The sequence below is a fragment of the Adiantum capillus-veneris genome, chromosome 5, assembly GCF_014529385.1.
Source record: "Adiantum capillus-veneris isolate H3 chromosome 5, ASM1452938v2, whole genome shotgun sequence".
Taxonomy (NCBI): domain Eukaryota; kingdom Viridiplantae; phylum Streptophyta; class Polypodiopsida; order Polypodiales; family Pteridaceae; genus Adiantum; species Adiantum capillus-veneris.
Genome location: NC_140935.1, coordinates 153,797,012 through 153,805,281, shown reverse-complemented (window position 1 = coordinate 153,805,281; position 8,270 = coordinate 153,797,012).

Here is an 8,270-nt window from a genome sequence, read left to right as displayed (position 1 = left end):
AAAGAGACTTGTTTGAGAATATGGGCACAACGCTCCCCAAATTCTCTTCGTCATTTCATCCTCAAACAAATGGGCAGTCACAAGAGGCAAATTCTATTGTCCTAGATCTGCTGAAGTGCTATGTGTCAGAGCATAAAGGAAAGTGGGAGCAGTATCTGCCATTAGTGGAGTATGCATACAATAATACAATGCATTCATCAATTGGCAAGGCACCTTTTGAGATAGTTGAAGGCGGCAAGAAAGTTCCTCCCATACTGCATACAAAGGACAAGATATTTGAAGCAGATAAGTATGTTCAAGACATGGATGAAATGTACAAGAAGGTCAAAGTGGCCTTAGAAAAGACTCAGGCAAAGCAAAAGAAAGCAGCTGATCGTCACCGTCGTGAAGTGGTATTTTCACTTGGTGATTGGGTGCTTCTGCGCTTTGAAAAGGCAAGGTTAAAGAAGATGAAGGGCAAGGAAAGACTGTTTCCAAAGCTCAGCATGCGTTACTATGGGCCTTTTCAAGTATGCGTCATAATCAGTGATGTTGCATATAGGCTGAAATTGCCTGAGAGTTGGAAGATTCACAATGCGTTTCATGTGAGTCTTCTCAGACCCTATGTGGGTAATGTGCCTGAAGATATGCAAGCTGAAGATCAGTCGGAAGTTGAGGAACTTGACGAGATCTTGGTCCCGGAACAGATTTTGGCACATAAAGAAAGAAAAGTGAAAGGCAAGGTTGCTAGGCGTTACTTGGTGAAGTTCAGAAACTATCCACCAATGGATGCTAAGTGGATGGAAGAAGGTGAACTTGCAGAGTCACCAACTATGTTATCACTTTACCTTGAAGCCTTTGATTTTGCAACCTACCTTGACCCCTTGAGTTTCAGAGCTACATGGATTGTCAGTGTGACAATGGCTTCTGAAAGAAATGATGTACATGTTATTTAAAGTGAGCTCAAATGAAGTACATGTTACATGAATGTAGAGCTGTACAGATTGTCAGTTTGGCAATTGCTCTTACGGAATGTCCAAAAGTTTGGTTAGTGCTATAGAAGTGAGTATTTCTTGTCAGTTTGTCAAGAATACAGTAATTGCTTCTATTAAACAGTACATGTGTAACTGCATTCTTAAACTGTTGGTTTGGGTATGCTCGAAAGTGTTACTAGATCAGACGAGTACTAAAAGATAGTGGCAAAATGCGTAGCTACCATTTTGTCATTGGAAAGTTATTGACTCAAAGCAATGGCAGAGTGTGAAGGTACCACTATGTCATTGGGACAAGGTTCACACGCAGGCAATACATGTGTCAACGACATGTTAAATACACGAGGGTTGACAATGAGCATGTATGTGTCGTACATGTGTTGACAAGTGTGCGCACACCCAAGTGTTGATTGTGAGCATGTATGACATAGATGCAAACGAGGACGTTTGAGATTTCAAGAGGGGGGTATGTCACCAGCATGTGACTACTATCAATCCTTTTTGTTGATTTCTTTCTTATTATTTATTTATTTTCACTTTTTGGAAACACCCCTCTAGAAATCTAACTGCCCTGCATTGCATAGCTAGTGTGGAACTGTTCAGAGGGAGTCAAGGCCTGAGGGCAAGAGAGCACTAAGGTTGGACAAGGACTATGGTTAGCCAAAGTGGGGTCATTGATTAGCCAAAGTGGGGTCCTTTGCTACATAGGCTACATTTCAGTTCTTGGTGTGGCTGCAATGTACAAAGAGGGTCAGATGACCTAGAAAGATACAATGGCAGCATCTCCTACAATTTAGGGAACTGCTATTTTGGACCTGAAAATGTGTTCGCGTCATTAGCTCTAGAATGACAAGAGGAACATTTTATTGCTCTGCAGCAAAGTCAACTAATGCACCAGTTGAGATATTTTTAGCCGGGAATGCCCAAAGTCAGAAAGTGTGCCATGTGGCACTCCGTGAGCATTCTGCTAGAGGGGGCACCTAAAATGAGAGGAGACTCATTTGCAGCTTTGTCACATGTTAAGAGCTATGGAGTGCTTCCTTTCCCTTTTATGTACAGTGCGCTACCAGGAATGATGCCCTGCACGCTACGCACTGCTCTCTCTCTCTCCCCTATGAGCAGTATGTTATGCCCCTCTAGTGGGCTTTTCATTTGACCAATGTACAGTTATGTGGGTTCATGCGCGATTGCCGAGGCAAGAGCCTCTTGCACAGGTACTAGATTAGCTAGCGGCTAATCCCCCGCAGGTACAGGTGAATTCGGAGAGGTTTCACGTGCGAAATCCCGTCCGATTCAAAGGGCAAGTAGCCCTACGGGTGCGGGAGCTCGAGGACTTGCTACGGATGCGACGGGCACGCGAAACGGAGCCCGAAACAGTGAATTACAGCCTGCTGTGTATCTTTGCAGGTTTAGGGTTTCCGCCCTAAACGGACCCTAATACCCCCAGCAGGTTCGGGGACGCGAGGGGACCGCTATACAAGTGATCTAGCGCATTTTCGGGGCAGAAAACAGAGAATTCAGCGTGCTGCAGATTCTCGCCAGGTTTTGCAAAGTGTCCGTATGCGTCGGGAAAGTCATCTAATGCGTGGGGATACTGATTGTGAAGGGTCGACACAACAAAGGGGAAGGGGTACAGTTATGCTGCCGAAATCGGGCAAGAACAGGTGAAATTCAGCCCAGATTGTGCGGGGCAGCTTGTAGGGAACTACATGCTTTTATTCCCTCTTTTAAAGAATAAAGAAATGCCGAAAGGGGCGCCTATTTAGGGGCCAATCTAGTGTCGGTCTTCTCATACAGGTGCAATCTAGCAACCTGTATCCCTTTCCCCTTTGTTGTGTCTTGAAAGTACAGGTAAAGTGGGCGACAAATTAAATGGGTGAAAGCAAATAAAGTTGAAGTCCAAGGTCTACTGCCCTTTTTGGATTTAACAGGCCGGTTACATTTAGTGTGACGCCTCCGGATGCAGCAGGTTGCAAGCACATTGTGGTGCACTTCAGAGCCTCCCTTGCTATGTATTTGTACATGAGGACTCTTGGACAGAGGATGTTGCCCTACGGACTGTGCGCTCGGCTTGGGTCCGGGTGGGACAGTCACTTCAGATGCACTTGTCTAGAGGTCGCTCGGATGCGGATTACCCCCCATCCAAGCCGGTCTCAAAAATAGCCAGGTTTGCTATTGTTGCAGCATCGGTCTTTTCTCACTGACTCCATGAGGATTGTCTCATGGAATGTGCAGGATTAGGAGGGCCCCAGTTTCACCGTCAGAGGGGCGGTTGCGTAAGGAGCTTCAGTGATGCCTTGTGGGTGGTGAGATTGACATTCTTATATTACACGAGCATCATCTCTGTGAGAGCCCCACTAGACGATGTGGTCAGATTTTGCATGGTCGCTATGAGACATTTTGATCAGTTTCATTTGGACCTGGAGATATCCTGGGAGGGGTATGTATGACTATTGCGGACTCATGGAAGCAAGCCATTATGAACAGAGGTACTATTGTGCCATGCAGGGCTCAGTGGATTACTATGCACGTTCAGGGTTGCCTCATGGGTTTCCTGAACATATATGCGCCCAATGTGGCAAGTGCACGAGCAGAGTTTTGGTCTCATATTATAAAGTCTTTGCCGCATGCAAAGCAGTGGTGTGTTGGGGCAGACTTCAACATGTTGGAGGACCCCTCTTACAGGATTGGAGGTGGCCATGCCACTGTGCACGGGGCTGAGTTGGCAGCTTGGGAGAGTCTGTATGATTTTGAGGGAATTTGATGTTTGGTAGCACTCAGGCTTTGTGAGGCCCCCACACAGATTGTCTTCTCTCACTCTGACCGCAAAGTAGGAGGAGTAAATCTATCTCGGATAGATCGCTTCTACGCCAGTGACCACATATGTGACATGGGGGGCTCGATTTGCATCCTGGTAGGGACTACCTTTTCCGACCATGCACCAATGATTCTCACTGTGACAGACAGATAGAGGAGGGGGGAGGGTGCGATGCTATGCATCCCTGAGAGGATCTTGCTGGATCCAGAGCTTAGAGAGCGAGTGGAGGGACTTTGGACAGAGAGTTTGGACACACAAGACAGCCCTGCTGGCAGAGTGGCCTCTGGACTGGCTGAGCTTGGTCGCTTCTTCCTCCAGGAGTCTGCAGCTCGTTTGGCTGCAGCCAGGGAGGAGGAGGAGCGTCTCCGACGGGACATTGTTTCCTTGCAGAGGATGCAGGAGCAACATCCAGGCAGTCCTTGGTTGGAGGAGCAAATACAGCAGGCTAGACAGAACTTGGCTAGCATTGAGGAGCGGCATCATGAGTTTGCCTTCCATCGGCAAGCATCTCAGTGGACCCAGGTGGGTGACAGAGTTACTTTGGAGTTTTTTGAGACGGTGGGGCCACGCCATGCGCACACCAATGTTAGTCAATTGAGGAGACTCGACGGGTCAGTTGCTTCAGAGCCCGAGGATAGGCGTGCAGTTGCTACTGACTTTTACCGTGATCTGTTGTCATATGAGCCTTAGTCAAAGCGTCAAGATATATGGAGAGAGCAGGTTTGGGCACAAATGCCTTGCCTTGTTACTGAGGAGATGTGACAGAGACTTGAGCTTCCTCTCCAACTAGAGGGACTCCATGAGGCCCTCAAAGCACTCCCCCGAGGTAGTTGTCCAAGGGAGGATGGTTTGACTCCCAGCTTTTTCTTGGAGTACTGGGACTTGCTTGGTTCAGATCTTTGCAGCGCATTTAGTACGTTTTGCACACTTGCGAGATACCTGACAGCATGAGTGAGGGCATGATCTACTTGATTCCCAAGGAGGGAGGCTTCTTGGATGAGATTCGATAGTGGCGACCCATCACCATCCTCAGCTCATCCTACAAAAATCTAGCAAAGGCTTTGAGCTTGAGGATTCAGCGACTACTAGAGAGCCTTTTAAATGGGACCCAGACAAGTTTTGTCAAGGAGCGTTGTATCCTTGACAACATCTTCACTTTTTGAGAGGCATTCGTCCTCGCGCGTTTCCGAGGAGACGATCTGGTGATACTCCTCGATTTTGAGAAGGCCTATGACAGAGTTGACTTGAACTTCCTGGAGGGCAGTCTACGCAGGATGGTTTCTCAAATGCTTGAATCAGAGACGTGTTAGCTCTCTACAAGTGTGTGCACAGTCAGGTAATCTTGGCAGGGGGAAGAGGGGAACACTTCTTGCTCACGCGTTCCGTCAGACAAGGTTACCCTCTAGCCCCTTCCTCTTTCTGTTCTATGCTGAGGCAATGAGCATATTTTTGACCTCTCAGTAGGTTGGCTTGCGAGGTCTTGAGCTCCCTATTAGGACAAATGAACTTCTTGACGCTGAGTTTGCCGACGACTCAGCCTTGTACTTGGAGGGCCAGGGAGGCCAATCTGCACAGGTGTGAGCAGGCTCTTGAGGTGTTTTGTTGTGCTACGTTCATCAACGGCACTGATCGACTGGAGGAAGACTACTAGTAGCTTTCTCGATTGCAGTGCTCCTACGTCTGATTGGTTGCCAAGTGAGGGTTTTAGATGAATTCCCCTAGGGACTGTAGTTCGTTACTTGGGTTGTTAGGTTGGCCTAGACTTGTCCCCTAAGCAGCAAACGACTCCCCTCCTCCTGTCCATTACGAGGAAGTTGCTGCATTGGAGTTTGGCATGGCTCTCTTTGGTAGGCAGAGTTGTCGTGGCTAGCCAAGTGCTATTGACGACTATGTGGTACATCATGTCTTGCTGGATTTTCTCGAGGCTGATCAGGAACTTTCTTTGGTCAGGGCGCAACACCCAATTAGACCGGGCCAAAGTAGCTTGGCAAGTCATCACCTTACCATGTTCTCAGGGGGGGCTTAGGGATCATAGACCCAACACAGCAAAGCAGAGCCCTTTTTGGGATGTTTGTTATCAGAGGACTGCTTCCAAGGAAGGAGCCCTCGAAGGAGTTATTGCTTCACCGGCTTCGAGCTCGTGTCCCTCATGCAGGAGGCCCTTGGAGGCCTTCCATCAGGTGGATCTTTACAGAGATGCGCAGAGTTGGTCTGAGTAGGAGGTGGGAGAATCAGTTTGCTGCGAGCATGCTTCGTGCTTGGGAGCAGTTGAGAAGTGGCGTGGAGCAACACTAGCCCACTTGCACGGAGGAGCACTTGAGACAGCCTCTTGTTTGGAACCCCATGGTTAGCACTCAGAGAGGCCACCTGGTTGATAGTAGGCCTCATGTTTCTTGGGGTCCCATGGCAGAGGGTCCAACCCGCACTCATGGTGATTGGCTTCAGTTTTCAGGTTTGCCAGCGGAGGCACGTAGCATCCAGCTGCGAGGCATGAGAAGGGTGCAGAGCATGCGCTAGGACATTGCAGAGGCTTTACCACCTGAGTGGCTTACCCCTCTAGATGCAGTATAGCCGCTCCCAGATGGATGGGGGCCTTCACGCTACTAGAGGTCCTCATCGCAGTTTGTACTTGTTCGGAGTCCGTACCCCCCATGTTCTTTGAGATCCAAGGGGAGGGTCGCCTACACAGAGTCTCAGTAGAGGCTCCACACGTTGCAGAGTGATGTTTTCAGAGGATATGAGTAGTGGGCATCTGTGAAGGTCTTGTGTCACAGATCCTGACCCAGCAGGCCACTAGCGGCTTTGGGCTTGGGAGAGCTTCCTTCTGGCACGAGTGCAGTGGGACCTTGGAGAGTGGTTTTGGAGAGACCCCTTCTCTCCAGCCGATCACCTTGGGATCCCCTTCTTTCAGTACACGGTTTGACTGGGGCGACACACACTAGCAGCACGTAGAGAGGCTCGTCCTACTGCAGCACTTCATTGGTAGGAGGAGGGTCTCACAACCGAGTTCTTGTCACGCTCTTGGGAGCGGTTGTGGGACTCCAAACAACCGAGGCAAGTCACTTTGTTCCAGTGGCTAGTTGCACACAGAGCTACAGCAGTGGGGAGTTGGCTAGTACATAATGGCTTTTCGGCAACCTGTGCAGCTTGTGACCATCCTTTGGAGAGTCAGCGTCATTGTCTATGGGACTGCCCCATGGCACAACAGGTTTGGCTTCACGTTCTTCGACTCATACCAGCTCTTTCCACAGCGCGACAATACACTTGGGGTGTTGCTGCCTGGTCCATTCTCACGGGTCCTATGCTCCATTTTGAGCTAGCCTCCACCAGCACGATGATAGTGATCCAAGGGGGTCGACCTACACTTCAGTCTTGCCACAGAGCTTACCCCCGAGGAGTGGTGCAGTGAGAGAGAGGTGTGTTGGAAGCTCGTCTGTGGCCTGACTCTCTAGTTCATTTGGCAGGCCCATTACTTCCGCATCTTCGAGGCTCACCTTGTCCCACCGGTATGACTGTTCGTGACTTTTGGTTGGAGTTGATTCATACTCTCAGGGATCAGTTCGAGCGACTTATGGGCAGCTCCGGCTGTATGCGGGATCGCAGAGAGGCTTTTTTGCGACTATGGCACCCAGGGCCTTTCTTCACCATGGTCAAGGGTGTGCCTAGATGGCACTACCGGCCAGTTGTGTGGCTCTTTCCTCCTCCCAATTTGTGATTTATCCCCATTGTACATATTTTGTTCACTCACTGGGAGTCTCCCCATGCTTTTTCTGTAGCCCTCTCTAGTAGAGGTGGTTTGTAGCCCTATGGGCAGTTTTTATTAACTAATGGAAGGATCTTCTTCTTGGGGGAAAAAAAAATCTTAAATTCCTTGGAAATATCCACAATAATATTTATATACACCTAGATGAGTACAGGATAAGCCATGAATCACCTTTCAAAAAAAGTGCAAAATATAAACTCGTGGTAGTTATCCACAAGGCAATATAAGCATCAGCTCCATCATGAATAGTATTGTACTACAACATCCCCACTAACGTCGTCATTGCCCAATAGTGGGTGTAGAATTGGGTACCAAACTATGCTCCCATTTCCTCAGAAGTAACCAATCTGAAAGAAGCAACTGGCAAAAAGGCATCCCAAAATTTCAAATTGTAACTAAATGATGTTAACTTCTTCTTCAAACTGATTCCAAGCTGTCAAGATATCTGCTTCAAAAGCCTCTGTAAGCCATAAGAAGGCAAACAACTGCTCGACCTCCAACTGAATCCCGAAGGAACAGTCCCTCTAGCAAAAGTGTAGACCACCATTGCAAAGCATTCCCTTTCAAAAATGAAGATTTCAGGATGTTCCTTGTCTATAACCTAGAACAGTTGCTCCCAAAGCACCATACCCATCTGGGTTCATGCCAAAAGTATCTCCTCCTGCTAATTCATAATATTAATTAAACCACCCATTACCCCAGAGCAGTTTTATGGAGC